Source organism: Gopherus evgoodei, unplaced genomic scaffold (assembly GCF_007399415.2).
Source record: "Gopherus evgoodei ecotype Sinaloan lineage unplaced genomic scaffold, rGopEvg1_v1.p scaffold_290_arrow_ctg1, whole genome shotgun sequence".
Classification (NCBI taxonomy): Eukaryota; Metazoa; Chordata; order Testudines; family Testudinidae; genus Gopherus; species Gopherus evgoodei.
Window position 1 is genome coordinate 1 of NW_022059953.1, and position 22,793 is coordinate 22,793.

The window sequence follows — 22,793 nt, forward strand, 5'->3', positions numbered from 1 at the left end:
TAAGAAGAAAACAAAGAAAGAAGAAGTGGGGCCGCTATGCACTGAGGATAGAATGGAGGTTAAGGATAACCTAGGCATGGCCCAACATCTAAACAAGTACTTTGCTTCAGTTTTTAATAAGACTAGTGAGGAACCTTGCGATGATGGAGGGATGATAAATGGGAATGTGGATATGGAAGTGGATATTACCGCAACTGAGGTAGAGGCCGTACTTGAACAGCTCGATGGGACGAAGTCGGAGGGCCCGGACAATCTCCATCCGAGGATATTAAAGGAACTGGCGCGTGAAATTGCGAGCCCGTTAGCAAGAATTTTTAAGCAATCGATAAACTCGGGGGTTGTGCGTATGACTGGAGGATTGCTAAGGTAGTTCCTATTTTTAAGAAAGGGAATAAAAGTGATCCGGGTAATTATAGGCCTGTTAGCTTGACGTCTGTAGTATGCAAGGTCTTGGAAAAAAATTTAAGGGAGAAAGTAGTTAAGGACATAGAGGTCAATGGTAATTGGGACGGATTGCAACACGGATTTAGCAAAGGTAGATCGTGTCAAACCAATCTGATCTCCTTCTTTGAGAAGGTGACGGATTACTTAGATAAAGGAAATGCGGTAGATATAATTTACCTAGATTTCAGTAAGGCGTTCGACACGGTTCCGCACGGGGAACTGTTAGTCAAATTGGAAAAGATGGGAATGAATATGAAAGTTGTAAGTTGGATAAGGAACTGGTTAAAGGGGAGACTCCAGAGGGTCGTATTGAAAGGTGAATTGTCAGGCTGGAAGGAGGTCACTAGTGGAGTCCCTCAAGGATCGGTTTTGGGACCGATCTTATTTAACCTTTTTATTACTGACCTTGGCACAAAGAGCGGGAATGTGCTAATAAAGTTTGCGGATGACACGAAGCTGGGGGGTATTGCTAACACGGAGAAGGATAGGGATACTATTCAGGAAGATCTGAACCACCTTGTAAACTGGAGTAATAGAAATAGGATGAAATACAATAGTGAAAAGTGCAAGGTTATGCATTTAGGAATTAATAATAAGAATTTTGGATATATGTTGGGGGCGCATCAGTTGGAAGCGACGGAGGAGGAGAAGGACCTTGGGGTACTGGTTGATAGCAGGATGACTATGAGTCGCCAATGTGATACGGCTGTTAAAAAAGCAAATGCGATTTTGGGATGCATCAGGCGGGGTATTTCCTGCAAGGATAAGGAAGTGTTAGTACCGTTATACAAGGCGTTGGTGAGACCCCATCTGGAATACTGTGTGCAGTTCTGGTGTTCCATGTTCAAGAAGGATGAATTCAAACTGGAACAGGTTCAGAGACGGGCTACAAGGATGATCCGAGGAATGGAAAAACTGCCTTATGAAAGGAGACTCAAAGAGCTTGGCTTGTTTAGCCTGGCCAAAAGAAGGCTGTGGGGGGATATGCTTGCTCTATATAAATATATCAGGGGGGTTAACGTTAGGGAGGGAGAGGAATTATTTAAGTTTAGTACTAATGTAGGCACGAGGACGAATGGGTATAAACTGGATATTAGGAAGTTTAGACTTGAAATTAGACAAAGGTTTCTAACCATTAGGGGAGTGAAGTTCTGGAACAGCCTTCCGAGGGAAGTAGTGGGGGCAAAAGACTTTCCTGGCTTTAAGACAAAGCTTGATAAGTATATGGAGGGGATGTTATGATAGGATTGTTAATTTGGGCAATTGATCTTGGATTACCACCAGATAGGTCTGCTCAATGGTCTGCGGGGAGATGTTGGATGGAATGGGAACTGAGTTACTGCAGAGAATTCCTTCTTGGGTGCTGGCTGGTGACTCTTGCCCACATGCTCAGGGTTTAGCTGATCGCCATATTTGGGGTCGGGAAGGAATTTTCCTCCAGGGCAGATTGCCAGGGGCCCTGGAGGTTTTTCGCCTTCCCCTGCAGCGTGGGGCACGGGTCGCTTGCTGGTGGTTTCTCTGCAGCTTGAGGTCTTCAAACCAATTTTGAGGATTTCAATAACTCGGTCCTGGGTTAGGGGTTGTTATAAAATTGGATGGGTGGGGTTCTGTGGCCTGCCTTGTGCAGGAGGTCAGACTAGATTATCATATTGGTCCCTTCTGACCTATGAGTCTATGAGTCTATGAGTTTATAGCCTTAAAGACCTTTTTATTAAAATCAGTGAAATAGTAAGTAAATGGTAAAATAACCAGAGGTACAAAGATACAGTTGCATTACTGCTATTCAGAAGATACATATGGCATTCTATGCAACAAAGTTTTGGTTAATATACTCACAGCCTTCCTTGATAACCTGGTGGTAAGAGACACAGGACCAGCCTTGCAGTTCAGGTTTCTCAATTCTTGAGTGAAAGATGCAGTGCTTAGAAAAAGCTAATGTTACGTAGCATTTACTTGACTAAGTTAAACTTAAAATCAAAACCTAATAAACAAAGACTAAAAACTTTGGGAAACCAAGCTTAGCCTAGTTCCCTTGAAACGTAAAGGTTATGAAGACCAAGTACAGCCTACTGATAGTACATAGACAGAATAGAGAGACAAAGTGGAGGAAGTAAGTCAGAATGATAGAGTGAAGTGCTCTAGTGAGGTAGGTCATCTCTTTTATAGGGCACAAGTGCCAGAAATCCTTCTTCCTATGCCCAAATTTCATTCCTCACCCACAAAACATTAGCGTACGCCTACTTCACAGGCTAGTATGTTTGTGCATATTGATGATATGTGCATAAACACATAAGTTCCCTTGTGGTGTACCTATTAAGTTTGTGGGTACAAGACTGAAACCCCCACATGCCATTCTCCACTGTCGATTGGTCTAGGTAAAGGTCTTGGACAGGCATGTGTACTTATCTATTTAAGTAACAAGATAAAGGTCAAATTTGCTTTCTGAGTAAAAGGTCATAATATAGATATGCTAACTTTGCCTTAGCTTAACATACAGGATATGGCCTGTAGCAGGTCCCTTGCATTACAGCCAAACTTACTGTCATATAAATCTATAAACCTCTTACAATAAGCCAAATACTTAAACTATAAGAAAAGATATACAGATGCAAGCAAGTAGGTTAGTCCTATAGGCTACACCCAGCCCTTAGTCCCCTCCTGTATCCTGAACCCCTCATCCAAACCCCCCTGTGCCCACACCCCCAGCCAGAGCCCTCACCCCCCCACAAACCAACCCTCTGCCCCAGTCCTGAGCCCCTTCCCACAGTCCAAACCCCACAGCCATACCCCACCACACATCACCTCCATACTCAGGGCTTGGCAGGAGGGAGGAAGAGTCCTAGGCTGGAGCCCCACACACCTTCCCTCCTCCAGGCACCTAGAGCAGAGGCAGCCCAGGTCTGTCCGCTGGATACTTCGGCAGAGTAGGTGAGTTCATGTAAATACAGTCTGGTCCCAAAGCCTCACCCTAACCCTGGCTCGTCACTAGCTGTCAGGGGGAGAGGAATGGAGCATGAAGATGCAGGGCAGGAAGGGGTGAGACTTGGGGGAAGGGGTGGAGTGGGGAAGGGCAGAAAGGGAGGGATTTGTCCCAGGTCCTGCACCCTCTAGGGCCAGCCCTGAAGGGAAGCACTGACTATTACAGTGGCAATAAAACTGACCAGCATTGCGGGGGAGACTGAAGATCAGCTCTCATCAGGTCTCTTCTCTCCCCCAAGGTGAGCCAGACACTGCTCTCTCCTGGCTCTCACTCTAGCAGCTGGACACTAAGGAGCCATTTCCCCACAGGAAGTGCATTGAGTGCCCCTGTGGTGCTGGGGGGGCTGGTGCTGCTGCTGGCTGTGGGGCTGGCAGGGGGGTTGATGTCTGCACAGACTCTCAGCTGCCAGGCCGGAGGGGGCACTTGAGACCTTACCAGACTGGCTCAGTGAAGACGGGGGGTTGACAGAGCAATACAGATGCTCTCCAGAGCACGGAGCAACATCCACCCATGCAGCCAGGCAATGAGCATTTCCCACAGCCTGGAGCCGAGGGGGAGGTGTCAGCTGCTGTTCCAGCTCCTCGTGGACAGGCCCTGTCAGCCAACAGACACTTCTTACTCACCACAGCTAAGGTCGTCTGGTTCCTCTCATGGGAGAAGTATGGAGCAGCCATTTGTTTTCCTGTTTGTGCTCCTCTGTGATGTGAAAATCGGGGAGGGGAGGTAGAAGCCCCACTTCCCTTCCTAAATGACGTCCAGTGGGGGAAGCCAGGACAAAAGTGTGGGGCGGCAAATGGTGGCCAGACTCTCACCGCCAGGCTTTAGTCTAACTCATGGTCCAGCTCAAATTCCTTCCCACACCACTGGCCCCCAGTCCCTTTCTGCCACCAGGTCAACCCGGGAACTAAGGCAAGAATGGGGTGAGGAAGCAAGTCAAGCTGAGCAAGGCAAGCAAAAGTGAATCTTGTCTTCATGGGCCACTCACAATGACATCCTTTTTGTGCACCATGGCCATGGCTGACAAAAACTTCCCAGACAGAGAAGCAGCAGGCCAAAATAGTATCATACAGGTGCCAAAGTAGCTCAGCTGGGTAAGCATTAGCATGACAACCTAAAGGTCCCTGGTTCAATCCTCAGCTTTAACAGCCCCTTTTGTCTTTCTTTGTGCAGTGGTGGCTTGTTTTCTGGGAGCGCAGCAGCACCTTTACCTGAGGTGAATCCCTGATTTTGAGATCCCCAGCAGACAATGGAGCATGGACTTCTGCCCCAGTTGGCCCACCTGACCTTTTAAAATCAGAGATGGGAGCTGTATTTCTCATGTGACTTATTGGTTGACCCAATATGGTGGGAAGAGAGTGAGGCAGGATGGCTCTTGGAGATGGTGCCAGAGGGGGCAGGGACTGGGGACAAAAGCTCCTCTCCACAGCTGAGCGAGGGCAGTACTGGGGAAGGGGCATCTGTAAAAGTGTCCACGTGGAACGTGGCAGGGATTGGAGGGCCCAGGAGGAGATTGTAGGATGTTCAGTGACTTGGAGAAGCTGGACTTGGACATGGTGTGCATTCAGGAAATGCACAGTAACAGCTTTAGGGTGGCTTGATGGGCAGAGGGTGATTGGAGGAAGGGCCTGTCCTTCTGGCCCTCCTGGCCAGGGAAGAATGATGAGGTTGGAGTCTTGTTCTTCACATTTGCAGTGCTCCATGGCACTTGTTACTGCTAGATGAGTGTTTATGGTCCCCAGCTAAAGTGTGAAAGGAACTGGCTCCCTTCCTCTGGACTACACAGTGTTTGGTGTAGGGGGTGGATTTTAATTGTGTCAGACGGCCTGAGTACCGCTGGTCCCATTTTCCCAACTGTCAGAGGAAACTCTTCTATGATGACCACTCCCTGGTGCAGGTTTGTAGTGAGGTCGGTTTAGAGGACATGTCTCTCCATAGTGGAACCAGTGGAGGGCAGGAGGTAGCCTCCAATTCCTCTGATCTGAGCTTGCACCAGACACAGATGCGGTACACCTTTCTGCAGGGATAGGCCAGGAGTCACATTGATTTATGTGAAAGAGAGCACGTCAACAGCCCAGTTGCCACCCTCTTCCTCTTGCCCAGGTTTAATAGTCATGGATAGGCAGGAGGGAGGAAGAGTCCCAGGCTGGACCCCAGTACACCTCTCCTCCTCTGGGCATTTGGAGCAGAGGCAGCTGGTGCTGACAGCTCCAAGGGAAGGCTTAAAAGCCACAGAGCAACTGAGGGTGGGGCAAGAGGAGGGGAGGATTTCCCCCAAGAGGCTCTTTCCCAGCTGCTGAGAAGCACAGAAGTACCCGGTGTTTGCTCTTGCGGTGAAAGGGGTTAATATGTTTAGGCGGCCTGGCTAGCTCAGCTGGCAGCACCTCTGGCTCTTACTCTGAAGGTTGAAGTTACAATTCCCTGTCTGGGTGCTTGGGGCTCCTCTTCAACAATACAACACACAATCTGCTTAAGCCCCCACCCAGTAACCTGGGGAAACTAGCCCTGGCCACTGGGTGCCTCTAAGAGGTGATACTTTCCCCACTCACACACACTGAGTGTAGAAAAGAAACTTTAAGAAAAAGGAGGAAACTCACCTCGTATTAACTTGGGAAAACACCACAATGAGGATTCATAACACAACACTATGAGCAAAACACCCACCCACAGCCTGCTGAGCAGTGGCCTTTTGCCTCTGGCTCTTAAATCCAGATACCAAAAGCTCTGTGGATGTGCCCCTCCCTTCACTGCACCTCACCCACAGCTGCTGTCCTGGGTCACTGAAAACCCAGAGTTCACCTTTCACCTCAGGGGAGAAAGCCCCTTTCTCCCTCCACTGTCTGGCCACATTGCCAGCCACTTGCCATTCCCGCCGTCACAGCTCTGCTGGCCCCTCTCTGCTCTGGGACGTCTTGTGGTCCCACCAGGAGCGGAACAGGCTCCCTAAAAGTAGTGGCCACCAGAGCCTGAATAGTAGCTCCACCCCTTCCACTCGAGGCCACTCCCCTGCACCACCCCTTCTCCCCAAGGCCCCGCTCCTGTGCGGCCTCTTCCCCCCAAGACCCCACCTCCTGCTCACTGCTCTCCGCCCCCTCCCCCCTCACTTGTCCTTACGGTCACTACAAAGTGTCAAGGCAGAGCCCTCCCATTTTTAAAAGTTCTGGGGTGTTGTTCGCCCCTGTTCAGGCACCCCTGGGGCCCTGCACTTCACACAGCTCTCCCTGATTTCAGCTGTTAGTGAGGGAGCCTCACTGCTAGCGCAGACTGGGCAGTTTGTTGGATGAGAGACACTGTCCCAAAGCAGGACTAATGCTTAGAGCTGGTGATCAGTGATTTCAGATCTGTTGGTCTGCAGCAAGTCTCTACAGTGAGTCTTAACCAGCTCTGTTATTACACAGGGACGAACAAAAGGGTCAAATGGTGCCTGGAAGCCTTAAGAAGAATCCACCTCACCAAGTACAACACTTGTCGCTACCTGCTCTCAACTCCACTGAGAATGTTTTGGGGTCACTCCTCGCCTTTATCAGCCTAGGGAGAATCACAATTAACAGGTGCTCCAGTGGCACAACTGGTTAGCGTGCAGTACTTTTAGGGCAGTGCTGAGAGGAGCTATGCTGAGGTTGTGAGTTCAAACCTCACCTAGAGCACTGGTTTTCATTAACCAAATGGCATCACCCCCTCATTAGGCCCTGTGGAATGTACAATTCCAGCCCAGGGGACACTGAGGCAGGGGAGAAGTTAAAAATGCCCCCTCTACTTATTAGCTCCTCTCCAGAGGGCGGGTCAGAATCTACAATCCTTTCTCCCCCACCAGCCCCTGTGCCAGGATCCCTCCAACAGACCCTGGAGTCCTGCCTATGGCATCTGTACTATTGACAAACACTAAGTGACAGGGACAAAACACTCAAATCCCGCCTGGTGCAGGGAGCCAGGTTTGCGCTTCAAATTCTGTCGTTCGTACATTTCCAGGCCAGGGAATATCCCACAACAGCATTTAATGGGAAGCTGCCTACAGAACAGTTACACTGCACAGAGCTGCTATGGAGGAAGGGTGGGAATTGGTAACATTTTGAGGATTGTTTGGGAAATGAGCTTTTTTTTTGTGAGGTTAATAACTATCTCCTCAACTTTATTTACTCAACTTAAAAATGGGTGTCACTTGATTTTTGCAGCTCCCTGTGAAAATATAACTGGCACGTGTGGCTTTCTACAGGGGGTCATGATGTTAAAGTTGGGGAATTCAGTCTCTGTACTTCTGGGGGAGTGTTGCTTTTTTAAACTGCCTCACTGCCAGGCACACTGGGCTGTTAGCTGCACCCACTGTCCTTGCCAGGGGCCCTTGCTGAACCCTGGGCGGCTGCATTGCAGTGCTGGGGTTACTCTGCAGGGGGAGAAGCTGCTGGGGAGCAATGTACAGCAGGTGGAGGAGGGAGACGGGGTCACTATTCACATTCTGAACTGCACAATTTTCCAAATTTGGGAATAGATTCATAGATTCATCCTCCAGCAAGTGCCCCTGTGCCCCACGCTGCAGAGGAAGGCGAATGTCTGAGAACAATTCTAAGGGGAAGGTGAATGCAGAGCTATGACACTGGAGATGCCCAGACCTCCAATGGGGGCAGCGTGGCAATTAATAATGGGAAGATCATTTGCGAAATTAGCCGCCACTGACACGATTTGTCTCTGTTCCTATTTCACGCTGTGGTGTTAGTTAGAGGAATCAGTACAGATTTTTTACTATATTAGTTAAACACTTAATTTTATGTAACCAAGCCAAAAACTTAGTGTCACTTATTTTTTCTCTGTCCTAGCAAGAATGAATTGAATTTTGTGACTTTATGGAAAGTGCAGAGAGATTAGAATTCAGTCTCTGTGTTTGTGAGCTGATGTTTTCCTCTCACAGGTCAGTGCCTGCATTGAAATACCAAGAGGAATCTAAGGGCTGGTGTACGCTGGGCACTTAACTGGCAGAGCAACGTCTCTCAGGGTATGATCTGCCCCCCAACCCATAGAGTTAAGGTGACCTAAGCCCTGGCTAGATAGTGCTAAAGAATAAAGAACTGTTCTGTCAATGTAGCTATTACAGGGATGGGAAAACCCCTCCAGTCACTGTCTGCTCCAGAGAGCTATAGCAGTGCCACAGCAGTGTTTTAAGTGCAGATAGAGTGAAACTAGATCTGGTGCCAGTTCACACGGTGGATGCCCAGGCACTAAGAGTGCAATAACAACAACACAGTTGTCAGGATTTGAACTTGTGCTGGAAAACCACAATGGATTTCTAGTCCAGCACCTTAACCACTCAGGCACAACTACTTAACATACATTTGTTTCACTACATGATGATTCTGTTCTCACTGAATTGTCATTCCAGTTGTTTGCTCAGACCAGCTTCCCCAGCACACTCATGGCTGCGCATCAGTGTAAGTGTGTCCTTGGCTGAACAGCGAGAATTCCTGCCCATTTCCCTTCCAGCTGGAGCAGGATGAGAGTGTGTTTGTGTGAACGACATTGCTGTAGAATGTTGTTCATTCCCCACTCTGACAATTCAGACAGTCTCTTTCCTAGTCAAATCTCCAGCACATCGTTCCAATAGCAGGGGGCAGGATTTCTCTGGGGCACTGAAATATTTCCGGGGGCTGGTGCATGAACTCAGCCTAGCATTTCACCCTCGATGTTTCATGGACGAACAACAGCAGCAGAAAGAAAGAGCCGAGCCAATATCTCCCTGGCAGGGATGCAGGTGCCACATCCCCTCTGTCTGCCCATCACCACTGCAGGAGAGAAGGGTTCACTGGAATCGAGTGCCCTGGCTCAGACCAGAGACACAGGGAGGTTTTGCTGTTCATGGATCTGTGCAAAGGAAATTGTGTCTCTGTGTGAAATTGAGGTGGGAAATGAAACGTCCACATGGTGGCCCAATTCCCTAAGGAATGTGGGTGAAGGACTCAGGCTGGGAAATGATTTAACAGGGGTTTGTTTCAATTTATTGCCCTGACTAAAACTATGGCTAAAATGCAGCCATGTTGTTAGTACTTGTACCTGTGTAGGGACACCCCAGTGGGTGTTAAGTCCATTGCCTTCACCAAGAGCAGTTGATTATTTTATCAAGGTACAAATTTCTTGTCAAGGCCTAGATTCCAGAGAAAACAATACACCGATGATAAGAAGAAGAACATAAAAAGATTTTGCAGCCACCATGGGCATAACTATGATGTGTCGTGTTTCACTTTTTATATCTGGCGCCACCTCCTTTCCCTTTCACCTTGTAGTTGACCAAGGGCAAAGCTGAACATCTCTTCAGATAGCAGGGAGTGTTTATGTCCATCCCTGCGAGCTACACAGGGGTTTGATGTTGCTGCTTTCAGTCCTCTGGCTCTGCCGGGATAAGGAACAATTCAGGCTGTCACTGAACTGAAGGAGGAAGATCAGTTCTTGACAGGGAGAGGGACGTCTCCTCTTAAAGGTGTTGGTCTGGCTGGCAGTCCTGATTCCCAGGTCTTGCCCGTGGGGCATCAGCAGTTTTGGGACCAGTTCACTCCCTTGGCCCCACCTGCTGCCCCCAGGCGCTCCCCTCCAGGGGCCCCAGCAGTGCAGCATCTGCCTGCTCGCTCCAGTGGCTGCCGGCCCCTCCCCATGGCAGGGCAGGGCAGAGCTGTGCCTCTACGCGCTGCCCCCACTCCAAGCCCCTGCAGCCAATGGGACGCTGTGGGGGTGATGCCTGGGGGCAGCAGTATGCGAAGGCCCCCCAGCCTGCCCCACCTTGGAGCCCCAGGTAAGCGCCGCACCCTTGACTCCCTCCCAGAGCCTGCACCCCCTCCCTCCACACACCCCCTCCCACCCACTCCAATCTCTCTCCCAGAGCCTGCACCCCCATCCCTCCTCCTATTCCCCCTACCCCTGTCCCAGCCCAGAGCCTGCACCCAGCACCCAAACTCCATCCCACAGCCTGCACCCTAGAACCCCTCCCGCACCCAAACTCCCTCCCAGAGACCAGCCTCTCACCCCTTCTGCACCCAAACTCCCCCCAGAGCCTGCAGCCCCCTGCACCCCAATTCCCAGCTCCAACCCAGGGCCTGAACCCTAGACCTCCTCCCCCCATCTCCCTCCCAGAGCCTTAGGCAGATGGGGGGCAGAGTTTTCGGGGGCGAGTTCTGAGCGGTATGAGTGACATTATTGGCCCACTGGGAGGATTGGAGGACTGGCACTGGCCCTAAGGTAAATTGAGGTTGAGACCCTGCTTTAAGGGATTGGAGCAATGCTGGAGAGACTGACGGGCAGGGAGCTGGGGAGCTGTGTGTGCTCCAAGGAGAGTTGTTGTTGTGCTCTGGTGACACAGAGCGGGGGTGGGGAGTTTGTAAGCTGTGGTGTTTGTATAGAGAGAAAGTTTAGTAACCCCAGGTTAAAAACTGTTCCTGCTCTGAGCTATACATGACACTCTCTGTTGCGAGTATAGATCAGTGGGTGAATGTTTCCCTGCAGGATAATAGGTTCCTAGTTACAACCCAAGTGATTCCCTTGAAAAATTTTTTGAATGAAAATGGATTTCCAGACCCATCTCCAGTATGTTCAGGAGTTCGCTGAATGGGGATGGTTGAAATGAATTTAAACACTCAGCATTTTCCTGTGCAAATGTATAAAGACCTAGCAGAGCTGTCCAGCAGCTGAAATCAGTTCCAGACCTCGGCGTCTCTAAGAGGGACACTCTGTATCTGAGGCATGTGGGACACCTCTGTGGTGATGACAGGTGAAAAAATGCTGGATTCAATGAAAGATGAGACCATAGGAGGGGAAGGTGAATGGCAGCACCACACAGGGTCATAACACTGAGACATGGGGCTTCGCTGTCACTGCCCCTGTGTTTTCCATCATTTATATCCTAAGGAACACACCCTCCCCCTCCCCCACACACTGTCACACACAACCTTCTCCCCTTGAGCCCAATCCAACCCTCCCCCTCTCCCACACACACTCCATGGGACACAGCCTCTCGGTGACTCACCCAGATGGGGGCTTGTCTCTGCATCTCCCCAGCGGGAGCAGAGAGCCGAAAGGGCAGCAGGAGACCAATGGAGCTAGGTAGGACTAGAAAAGACTTCCCTTCCCTTTCCTTCTCTCCTCTTGAGTTCTGTTAATCTCACCCATGGGACGTTCCAGCACTGGGTGGGTTCAAAGCACCAACCTTCCCCTCAGCAACGGAAGGTGGGAACCAGCTCTATCACACAGAGGGAGGCTCCTCACCTTTGCTGCTGCCATTCAACAGCCATTAATATGGATTTGTTTTAGTTAATGCAACCCCCTCAACTCCTAATTCATCCATGAATCAAAAAGGCAAGCCCCTCAGAGGGGCAATGGGTTAGTGTACAGGATTTATAGTAGTAGTGCTGAGTGCAGCAATGCTGAGGTTGTGAGTTCAAACCTCACTTAAAACACTTGCTTTCTTTAAGCAAATGGGTTCTGCCAATCAGTTTGCCCTGCAGAAAATACAATTGCAGCTCAGAAGACATTGAGGTCCCTTTGCTTTACAGAGAGCAGGGTAGATTCCACAGACCTACCAGGCTCTGCTCTCCACCAGCCGCCTGTGTCAGGAGGGGTCAGGCAGAGCCCAGAGCACTGCCCCTGACTCCCCCTCAGTCTTTGCTCCCCAAACCAGCTGTGTGTTCACCCTCTTCGCTGTGAGACTCAAACCCTGCCTGGCTTTCTGTATGTTGATGTGGTTTTCATCTGTCGTGTTGATGTGCATGTGGGTCCTGTGTGATTTTGGTGGATGCCTGGCATAGTTTTGGGTGCGTGTGTGTATGATTTTTGCATACAGATTGTTTTTTTGCTTAGTATTCTTTTGGTATGTGGGTTTTGTGCTTTCTTGTTGTGGGCTTTTGCTGTGTTTTTTGGTGTGGATTTGTTCTTTCTATATTTTGTGTGGCTTTCCCTTTTGTGCATATGCCTCTGTGTGCTGTGTGGGTTTGTGTGGGTTTGGTTTTTGTTTATGTCTGTGTGGGCCTGTGCAGTGTGTGATTTTCTCTTTCTCTCTGTGTGTTTGTCTCTCTGTTTGTATCTTCATGTGTAAATTCACTGGAACTTTTCAAAATCTTCACAGCTTTGCCAATTTTCACAGGGAATTTTTCTCCATTAACAAATTCTAACGTGTTCCCTACCAGTTTGTGACCATTGCCCCAGGGGCACGTCAGTCTCAGGGGCCTGATTTCCCATTGACCCTTCCCCCTTTTATTGGGACTGGGTACTAGCCAACCAAAAACTCCACTAAATTTTAGTAAAGGGCCAACAGTCCCTTACACGAGCCATCCCCATGAGGGTCACCGATGGCCAGAGAAGGCAGCACAAGCTGGTCCCATGGTGTAATCGGCAGCACTCAGCACTCTGAATCCTGCGGTCTGAGTTCAAATGTCAGTGGGACCTTGTGTTGGATTGTGGTAAAGCCCTGGAGCTCAAAGTGCTCAATTTTCCTGTCTCCAGTTGTTTAAGAGTGAGTCTTTTCCTTCCTGTTGGGTGACTCACACCCACTGGAACCAGGTCTTTGGTTGGGATGGCTGCAATGGATTGGGGTGCAGAGGTGGTTATGGCTGCCTGTAGTCCTGTGGTTTGACCTGGTTGGGATTCTTGCTGCTTCACCTAATGCCCACAAGTTTGGCCCTTGTGCTTCCTGCCATACCTTTCCTCTGACCCACATGGCGCTTGACAAAAGGAGTGCCAGGGCCGGGATTAATAGTCAGGGCTTGGCAGGAGGGAGGTGGAGCCCAGCCTGAAGCCCCTCACACCTTCCCTCCTCCGCACACCTAGAGCAAAGGCGGCTGGTGCTGACAACTCAAAGGGAAGGTTTATAAGCCACAGAGCAACTGAAGGCAGGGCAAGAGGAGGGGAGAACCATGCCTATGCATGGCCAGCAGACAGCCACAAAGACCCCCGTCGAGGCTGCTCCCTGCCATGCCAAACACCCACTGAAAGCGACCCACAGACCAGCATGCAGGGCAGCTGCTGCTGATGCTCTGTGGCCAACATCAGAAGAAGGTAGGAAAGCAGGGCCAGCCCCTTGGTGTGGCCTCTGACTGGTCCCACTCACAGTGCTCACTTTTGCAGTGGGGCAGAAGATTTTACCCCAAGAGGCTTTTCCCCAGCTGGCGAGAAGCAGAGAAACACCCAGGCTCCTAAGGTGCTATTTACCAACCCCCTCAAGCACAGGGGCAGGTGCACACTTGGAAGAGGGAAACTGCTCTACACGCCAGCCCGGGCAGCCGCCCATTATCTTTGGCAAGTCAGGAATGGCAAGGGCTTGACTGGAAGCACCTGCGGCTCATGCCCCAGCCTTTGTGACACCCAACCCCCAACTCCTTCCCAGAGCTCTAGCTGAAGCCAGAGCATTGGCCTGAGCGGCCAAGAAGAGGTTCCAGACCTGAAGGGAGCAGGACTTTCAGCACGAAGGTAAAACTGCAGCAACACAACCATGAAGAGACTTAAACCCTCAATCTCCTGATTTGAAGTCAGACATCTTATCCATTAGGCCAGGGAAGAAAAGCCCCTCCAAACCCTTCTTTAGAAAAGGCAGACACTGTGTTTCTCAGGTCTTCTACTGAGTGGGGCCGACTCTCTGGGCACAAGAAGTAGAGTTCCCAGCAACATGTGAGAATTAATTCTATGGAGCCAGGTGCAGGACTTTAGCAGGGAGGCTCAGGCATGGGGGATTGGGGTGCAGTGGACGGGCTGGCTGTCTAGGTGAGGAGATTTAGTGACCCTCAGGTGCAGGAGGTAGGAAGAGGAGGAGGAATTGGCAGTGGCCGTGGAGAAGAAGAGGAGGGGTGGAGGCTCTTAGCAAGCCTGGCTAGCTCAGTCAGTAGAGCATCAGGCTTTTAATGGGAGGAACCAGGGTTTGAGCTGCTGTCCAGGGACTCAGCTTTTAAGTTGCCTTGTGTGCCAGGAGCCAAATGATTCCTGGTGGTGCCCAGAGCCATGTGTGGGACAGAGAGGCTGAGACTTGTGGCACTTGCTCTGCGGCAGGGATCCTGGCAGCTCAGACTCAGGGAAGGCTTCTGCGCTCAGAGGTGCTGACTTTGAGAGTTCCCGGGCAGTGCTCAATGCCTGCTCCACCTCAGGCCCTGCCCCCAAACCATCAAATCTCTTCCTACCCCACCCTGCCCCACTTCTTTCTCTCCTCACTCCTCCAGCACACCCCATCAATGGCCAGCGGGAGGCGCTGAAGGAGAAGAGGAGGAGCTTATCAGCCAGGCCTGCTAGCAGGTGGGAGGTGCAGGGGCAGAGATGGCTGCTGGGCACCTTTTTTTTTTCTCTCTGTTGGTTCTGCAGCCCTGTAGCACCCATGGAGTCGCTGACTTGGCTCCTTTCGCACGCTAGAGAGAGAAGCAGAACCAGGGCTATGGCTGATCTATGGGGCACTAGGTGAGTGCCAGAGGCTTCAGGTGCTGAGAACTGGTGTCCCAGGAGTCTCTATGAAAGGAGCAGAACAGGATTTACTTGGGGTGGGGAGAGAATTGAGAGTGTCTCAGGGGGTTGTAGAGAGGTATTGCCTGGGTTAGAGAGTAGCTAAAACACAGGCCTCGCTGTGAGCAGGATTTGAACCTGCGCAGGGGAACCCTATTGGATTTCGACTCCAACGCCTTAACCACTCGGCCATCACAGCTGTGAGCACAAAACTGCCCCACTGCCAGAGAAACTGGTAAAGAATCACAATGCCCAGGCATGAAGTCATCTGAACTACAGAATTCCCACAGCAAACCTGGTTCCCAAAGCACAGGGGGGATTTGGGGTTTGTTCTCTTTGCTTAGCCATGTGCAGTCGCACAGAGAGCGCGTTTAAAAGTCTCCCCTCCCACAGAGCGGGAATGGGAAATGATTCTCAACTTGAAGCTTGATGTGAATGAGGATGTCTGGGCCACAGGGCCAGGGACTGACCTTTGCTATAGAAACCAGTGACACACAGAACCAGGCTAAGGAAAATGTTTCCTGGAGTCAGTAACTGGAATAGCAGCAGTATTGTGCAGAGAAATGTCTCACAAGAGGAGTCAGCGCATTGGTGGTTCAGTAGCAGAAGTCACAGATACAGCGGGGGAGGTCTGTGGATCGGGAGTGAGGGGCACTGGCAGAGCAGTGAGAGGGGAGCCCAGGGCTGGGATAACAGGGGCTGTGGGTCAGGACAAGCAGTTCTGCGCAGAGTGTTCAGAGGTGCCCTGTATCTGCCCTTTCTCTGCACCGTCCCTGCTCCCAGAATGCACCAGGCCCTGGACTGAACTCTTCCCCTGCAGGCTGAGCTGGTTTCGTTTGCTGTGATCCTGTTGGATGGGGAGGGGGGGAAGTGACAGTCCCAGCCCAGAGCCAATGCCCCCCTGTCACCCAGCACCCTTGGCCCCAGATCCACCCAGCCTAGTAGAGAACTCAGCAGGGCAGGTCAGCCAGGAGCTGTGCCCTGCCAGGCACTCAGGGGCATCTACCCTGCAGCTGGGGGATCTCCCCAGCGTGGTCCATGGGAGCTCGCACACTAATGGGGTAGCGGCAGCAGCTGCGTGGTGGGTTGGGCTGGTGACCTGGGTCCATCTCCTGGGGTCAGCTGGGTTCATGCTCAGGCGACTGGCCCCAGTCACCGGCTGAGCCCCCCAGCCACACTGCTGCTGTTAGCGCTCTAGCCTGGGGTGGAAGCTGCTGGCTGGTTGGACCCTGAGGGTGGATCCGGCACTAGGGAAAACCCTCCAGCCAGGAGATTTATTGCCAAGATTCCTGGGAGCTGCCCATCCCCATGGCTTGTGTGGCTGCTCCCCGGGGCCCAGCAATGGCTCTGGAGGACGACTCGCGTCACCTGGGGGGAGGTGATCCAGGCAGTGGGCAGCTGGGGGGTCTGACTTACTGATAAAATTGGTCTCTTCACTCCATGGTGCTCGGCGGCCTGAGTCAATACCGACACCTCCCAGGAACAGGTCGGGGTTGAATGGGGTTAGAATTTCCCTCCAAAGCGATTTTAGGGTCTGATCCTGCAAGTCCCCCATGTACCTAGTACAGGATGGGTCCAGGCACCTCACCTGCTCCAGTGCTGGCATGTACAGCAGAGAATTGGAAGCGGCAAATCGGGGGGTCCTATAAAGAGACTAGAAATACAAGAAGTTACTTTTGAAAGGAGAAAAGAAAAAGACGACATTCCCGAGCTGTTTAATAGGGTGAACTGCCCCTTGCAGGCTGCGAAGGGAAATCTCAGGGGTTGTGTTCACCTGTTCCCAGGGCTGCGTCCTCAAGACAGATTTGTGGGAGAAAGAAAATCACCACCGAGAGAGGAGTTGGGCTCAGTGTGGATTTTTGTGCTTTGGCAGGGAATTTAGGACCTGGGACTGGAGCCTTAAAGAGGGAGCGGGTGAAGGCTCCCCTCTGCTTTCAGGCTGAAGGAATCCTGGGTTTGGTCAGTCCATCCAGGGGGTCACATCGCTCCCAGGCAAAGAGAGGAGGAGAACTCCCCCCACAATGACACATGTGGATCCTGGAGAAGAAGAAAGAGACAAGAGACCAGCAGCAGGTGAAGGTGACTGAGGAGGGGAATCCCTTGTGCATGTTACAGAGCACTTGGGAAGCTGTGGCCATTCAAACACACTGAGCTTTACTAACGAACAAGGCCAGACTGCTGTGACTCAGAGAAGGGTTTAGGTGTCATAATGAACAAACAACTCAGCATGAAATCCCTGTGCGATGCTGTGGTCGTCCTTGGATGTACAGACAGGAGAACAGTGACTAGATATCGGGCACTAGTGTTATCTCTGTGTACAACATTGGTCAGACCAACACTGGACTCTTGCACACAGTCATGTTGGCCACATTTTAAGATGAAGAACGAACAATTGGATGGGGGGGCAGAGAAGAGAAAAAAAAGTGCTGAAAAGTTGCCTTCTAGTGCAAGACAAGAGCTCAGTCTGCTCAGTTTATCACAGAGAAGACCAAGAGGTCACTTGATGACAGTGTGTAAATCCCCTCCCAAAGAGAAAATTCTGGGTACTGAAGGGTTCTTTAACCCAGTAGCAAAAGGCAGAACAAGAACCAGTGGCTGGAAGTTAATGGCAGAGAAACTAAAATGAGAAATAAGGGATACATTTGCAATTGGGTGATTAAACATTGGAACAAAGTACCCAGGGCAATGATGGATTCTTCACCCCACATGGGGGTGGCAAGAGGGGACAGAGGGGGGCTGAAGAAAGTGCTCACAGGTGAGATTGAACACCATTTCTCTCTGGTGCTTGGCTGGTGGCCTTGCTCTCATGCTCAGGGTCTCCCTGATCTCCGTTGCTGGGGTCAGGAAGAAACTTCCCCCAGCTCACACTGGCAGGGATGTTGGAGTTTTTGTCATCCTCTGCGGCATGGGGCACAAGTCACTTGCCAGGATCAGCTGGGTACATCTCACCAAATCAATTCCAGTGCAGGGACCTCCCGTATTGGTACCCCTCTGCCTCTCCTATGCTCCGTCTGTGGCACACAACGGGATATTCTCCTAAGGGCTGGAATATTTTGGTTTAATCCCAATGGTTGGGCTCTGTGCAGGGGTGACTTTGTGGCCTGTCACATGCATGGGGGTTAGACAGGATTATTTAGTTGTCATGACTGGCCTTAAAAATCTAGACATGGATGTTCTGGCTACAATGTTGCAGTGTCTGACTCGTGGTCTCTCCAGCTCCCAGGGGCCTCGTTCCATTCGAATTCCAGGCCAGGATTCAGAGACTGGCAGCTGCAGGGCAAGGCAATGGGGGCTGGTAGGTGTCACTTTGGGGCTGTCACTAGCCACAGAAAACAAAACCTCTCCCAACATCCCGACTGCTGCCCATCAGGGCATCTGGCCATAGAGGAGCCGGGTCAGCGCCCCCCGTGGAAGGAGTCGGGGGGATGGAAACCCCCCGGATGGGGAGTTGTGTGTTTCAGCCGTGTTGGTATCACTCAGACACATGCACGGTACCCATACACAGAGCCAGTTCATGCTGTAAAACCCCCAGACCCAGGAGGGACGTGTTAATCTCAGCACAAGTTCTGCTTTAACCCATTAGAAATAACCCTATGGGACACCTCTGTGGTGATGACAGGTGAAAAAATGCTGGATTCAATTAAAGATGAGACCATAGGAGGGGAAGGTGAACGGCAGCACCACACAGGGTCATAACACTGAGACACGGGGCTTCGCTGTCACTGCCCCTGTGTTTTCCATCATTTATATCCTAAGGAACACACCCTCCCCCTGCCCCACACACTGTCACACACAACCTTCTCCTCTTGAGCCCAATCCAACCCTCCCCCTCTCCCACACACACTCCATGGGACACAGCCTCTCGGTGACTCACCCAGATGGGGGCTTGTCTCTGCATCTCCCCAACAGAGGAGCAGAGAGCCGAAAGGGCCACAGGAGACCAATGGAGCTAGGCAGGACTAGAAAAGACTTCCCTTCCCTTCTCCCCTCTTGAGTTCTGTTAATCTCACCCATGGGACATTCCAGCACTGGGTGGGTTCAAAGCACCAACCTTCCCCTCAGCAACGGAAGGTGGGAACCAGCTCTATCACACAGAAGGAGGCTCCCCACCTTTGCTGCTGCCATTCAGCAGCCATTAATATGGATTTGTTTTAGCTAATGCAACCCCCTCAACTCCTAATTCATCCATGAATCAAGGAGGTAAGCCCCTCAGAGAGGCAATGGGTTAGTGTACAGAACTTATAGTAGCAGTGCTGAGTGCAGCAATGCTGAGGTTGTGAGTTCAAACCTCACCTAAAGCACTAGCTTTCTTTAAGCTAATGGGTTCTGCCAATCAGTTTGCCCTGCAGAAAATACAATTGCAGCTCAGAAGACACTGAAGTCCCCTTGCTTTACAGAGAGCAGGGCAGATTCCATAGATCTACCAGGCTCTGCTCTCCACCTGCCTCAGGGAGGGGTCAGGCAGAGCCCAGAGCACTACCCCTGACTCCCCCTCAGTCTTTGCTCCCCAAACCAGCTGTGTGTTCACCCTCTTTGCTGTGAGACTCAAACCCTGCCTGGCTTTGTGTGTGTTGATGTGCATGTGGGTCCTGTGTGTTTTTGGTGGATGCCTGGCATAGTTTTGGGTGCGTGTGTGTATGATTTTTGCATACAGATTGTTTTTTTGCTTAGTATTCTTTTGGTATGTGGGTTTTGTGCTTTCTTGTTGTGGGCTTTTGCTGTGTTTTTTGGTGTGGATTTGTTCTTTCTATATTTTGTGTGGCTTTCCCTTTTGTGTATATGCCTCTGTGTGCTCTGTGGGTTTGTGTGGGTTTGGTTTTTGTTTATGTCTGTGTGGGCCCGTGCAGTCTGTGATTTTTCTCTTTCTCTCTGTGTGTTTGTCTCTCTGTTTGTATCTTCATGTGTAAATTCACTGGAATTTTTCAAAATCTTCACAGCTTTGCCAATTTTCACCGGGAATTTTTCTCCATTAACAAATTCTAACATGTTCCCTACCAGTTTGTGACCATTGCCCCAGGGGCACGTCAGTCTCAGGGGCCTGATTTCTCATTGACCCTTCCCCCTTTTATTGGGACTGGGAACTAGCCAACCAAAAACTCCACTAAATTTTAGTAAAGGGCCAACAGTCCCTTACACGAGCCAGCTCCATGAGGGTCACCGATGGCCAGAAAATGCAGCACAAGCTGGTCCCATGGTGTAATGGGCAGCACTCAGCACTCTCAATCCTGCAGTCTGAGTTCAAATATCAGTGGGACCTTGTGTTGGATTGTGGTAAAGCCCTGGAGCTCAAAATGCTCAATTTTCCTGTCTCCAGTTGTTTAAGAGTGAGTCTTTTCCCTCCTGCTGGGTGACTCACACAAACTAGAGCCAGGTCTTTGGTTGAGATGGCTGCAATGGATTGGGGTGTAGAAGTGGCTATGGCTGCCTGTAGTTCTGTGGTTTGACCTGGTTGGGATTCTTGCTGCTTCACCTGATGGCCACAAGTTTGGCCCTTGTGCTTCCTGCCACACCTTTCCTCTGACCCACATGGCGCTTGACGAAAGGAGTGCCAGGGCCGGGATTAATAGTCAGGGCTTGGCAGGAGGGAGATGGAGCCCAGCCTGGAGCCCCTCACACCTTCCCTCCTCCGGACACCTAGAGCAGAGATGGATGGTGCTGACAGCTTCAAGGGAAGGTTTATAAGCCACAGAGCAACTGAAGGCAGGGCAAGAGGAGGGGAGGACCATGCCTATGCATGGCCAGCAGACAGCCACAAAGACCCCCAGCCAGGCTGCTCCCTGCCATGCCAAACACCCACTGAAAGTGACCCGCAGACCAGCATGCAAGGCAGCTGCTGACGCTCTGTGGCCAACATCAGAAGAAGGTAGGAAAGCAGGGCCAGCCCCCTGGTGTGGCCTCTGTCTGTTCCCACTCACAGTGCTCACTTTTGCAGTGGGGCAGGAGATTTTACCCCAAGAGACTTTTCCCCAGCTGGCGAGAAGCAGAGAAACACCCAGGCTCCTAAGGTGCTATTTACCAAGCCCCCTCAAGCACAGGGGCAGGTGCACACTTGGAAGAGGGAAACTGCTCTACATGCCAGCCCGGGCAGCCGCCCATTATCTTTGGCAAGTCAGGAATGGCAAGGGCTTGACTGGAAGCACCTACGGCTCATGCCCCAGCCTTTGTGACATCCAACCCCCAACTCCTTCCCAGGACTCTAGCTGAAGCCAGAGCATTGGTCTGAGCGGCCAAGAAGAGGTTCCAGCCCTGAAGGGAGCAGGACTTTCAGCACGAAGGTAAAACTCCAGCAACACAACCATGAAGAGACTTAAACCCTCAATCTCCTGACCTGAAGTCAAGCACCTTATCCATTACACCACATGGTCAGGTGAGAAAAGCCCCTGCAAGCACTTCTTTAGAAAAGGCAGACACTGTGTTTCTCAGGTCTACTGAGGGGGGCCGAGACTCTCTGGGCACAAGAAGTAGAGTTCCCAGCGACACGTGAGAATTAATTCTATGGAGCCAGGTGCAGGACTTTAGCAGGGAGGCTCAGGAGTGGGGGATTGGGGTGCAGTGGACGGGCTGGCTGTCTAGGTGAGGAGATTTAGTGACCCTCAGGTGCAGGAGGTAGGAAGAGAAGGAGGATTTGGCAGTGGCCATGGAGAAGAAGAAGAGGGGTGGAGGCTCCTAGCAAGCCTGGCTAGCTCAGTCAGTAGAGCATCAGGCTCTTAATGGGAGGGGCCAGGGTTTGAGCTGCTGTCCAGGGACTCAGCTTTTAAGTTGCCTTGTCTGCCAGGAGCCAAATGATTCCTGGTGGTGCCCAGAGCCATGTGTGGGACAGAGAGGCTGAGACTTGTGGCACCTGCTCTGCTGCAGGGATCCTGGCAGCTCAGACTCAGGGAAGGCTTCTGCGCTCAGAGGTGCTGACTTTGAGAGTTCCCAGGCAGTGCTCAATACCTGCTCCACCTCAGGCCCTGCCCCCAAACCATCAAATCTCTTCCCACCCCACCCTGCCCCACTTCTTTCTCTCCTCACTCCTCCAGCACACTCCATTAATGGCCTGCGGGAGGCGCTGAAGGAGAAGAGGAGGAGCCTATCAGCCAGGCCTGCTAGGTGGGAGGTGCAGGGGCAGAGGTGGCTGCTGGGCACCTTTTTTTTCTCTCTGTTGGTTCTGCAGCCCTGTAGCACCCATGGAGTCGCTGATCTGGTTCCTTTCGCACGCTAGAGAGAGAAGCAGAACCAGGGCTATGGCTGATCTATGGGGCACTAGGTGAGTGCCAGAGGCTTCAGGTGCTGAGAAGTGGTGTCCCAGGAATCTCTATGAAAGGAGCAGAACAGGATTTACTTGGGGTGGGGAGAGAATTGAGAGTGTCTCAGGGGGTTGTAGAGAGGTATTGCCCGGGTTAGAGAGTAGCTAAAACACAGGCATCGCTGTGAGCAGGATTTGAACCTGCACAGGGGAACCCTATTGGATTTTAACTCCAACACCTTAACCACTCAGCCATCACAGCTGTGAGCACAAAATTGCCCCACTGCCAGAGAAACTGGTAAAGAATCACAATGCCCAGGCCTGAAGTCATCTGAACTACAGAATTCCCACTGCAAACCTGGTTCCCAAAGCACAGGGGGGATTTGGGGTTTGTTCTCTTTGCCTAGCCATGTGCAGTCGCACAGAGAGCGCGTTTAAAAGTCTCCCCTCCCACAGAGCGGGAATGGGAAATGATTCTCAACTTGAAGCTTGATGTGAATGAGGATGTCTGGGCCACAGGGCCAGGGACTGACCTTTGCTATAGAACCAGTGACACACAGAACCAGGCTAAGGAAAATGTTTCCTGGAGTCAGTAACTGGAATAGCAGCAGTATTGTGCAGAGAAATGTCTCACAAGAGGAGTCAGCGCATTGGTGGTTCAGTAGCAGAAGTCACAGATACAGCGGGGGAGGTCTG

General features: G+C 51.3%; 2 non-coding genes across 2 annotated transcripts; both read right to left on the minus strand.

Annotated features, from left to right (window-relative positions):
• Window positions 1-14,986: 14,986 nt before the first annotated feature.
• On the minus strand, window positions 14,987-15,068 carry TRNAS-CGA. Its single transcript has one exon. It is a non-coding gene; the product is annotated as a tRNA-Ser (tRNA).
• A 7,209-nt stretch (window positions 15,069-22,277) lies between these two features.
• TRNAL-UAA lies at window positions 22,278-22,359 on the minus strand. The gene has a single exon. It is a non-coding gene; the product is annotated as a tRNA-Leu (tRNA).
• Window positions 22,360-22,793: the final 434 nt, after the last annotated feature.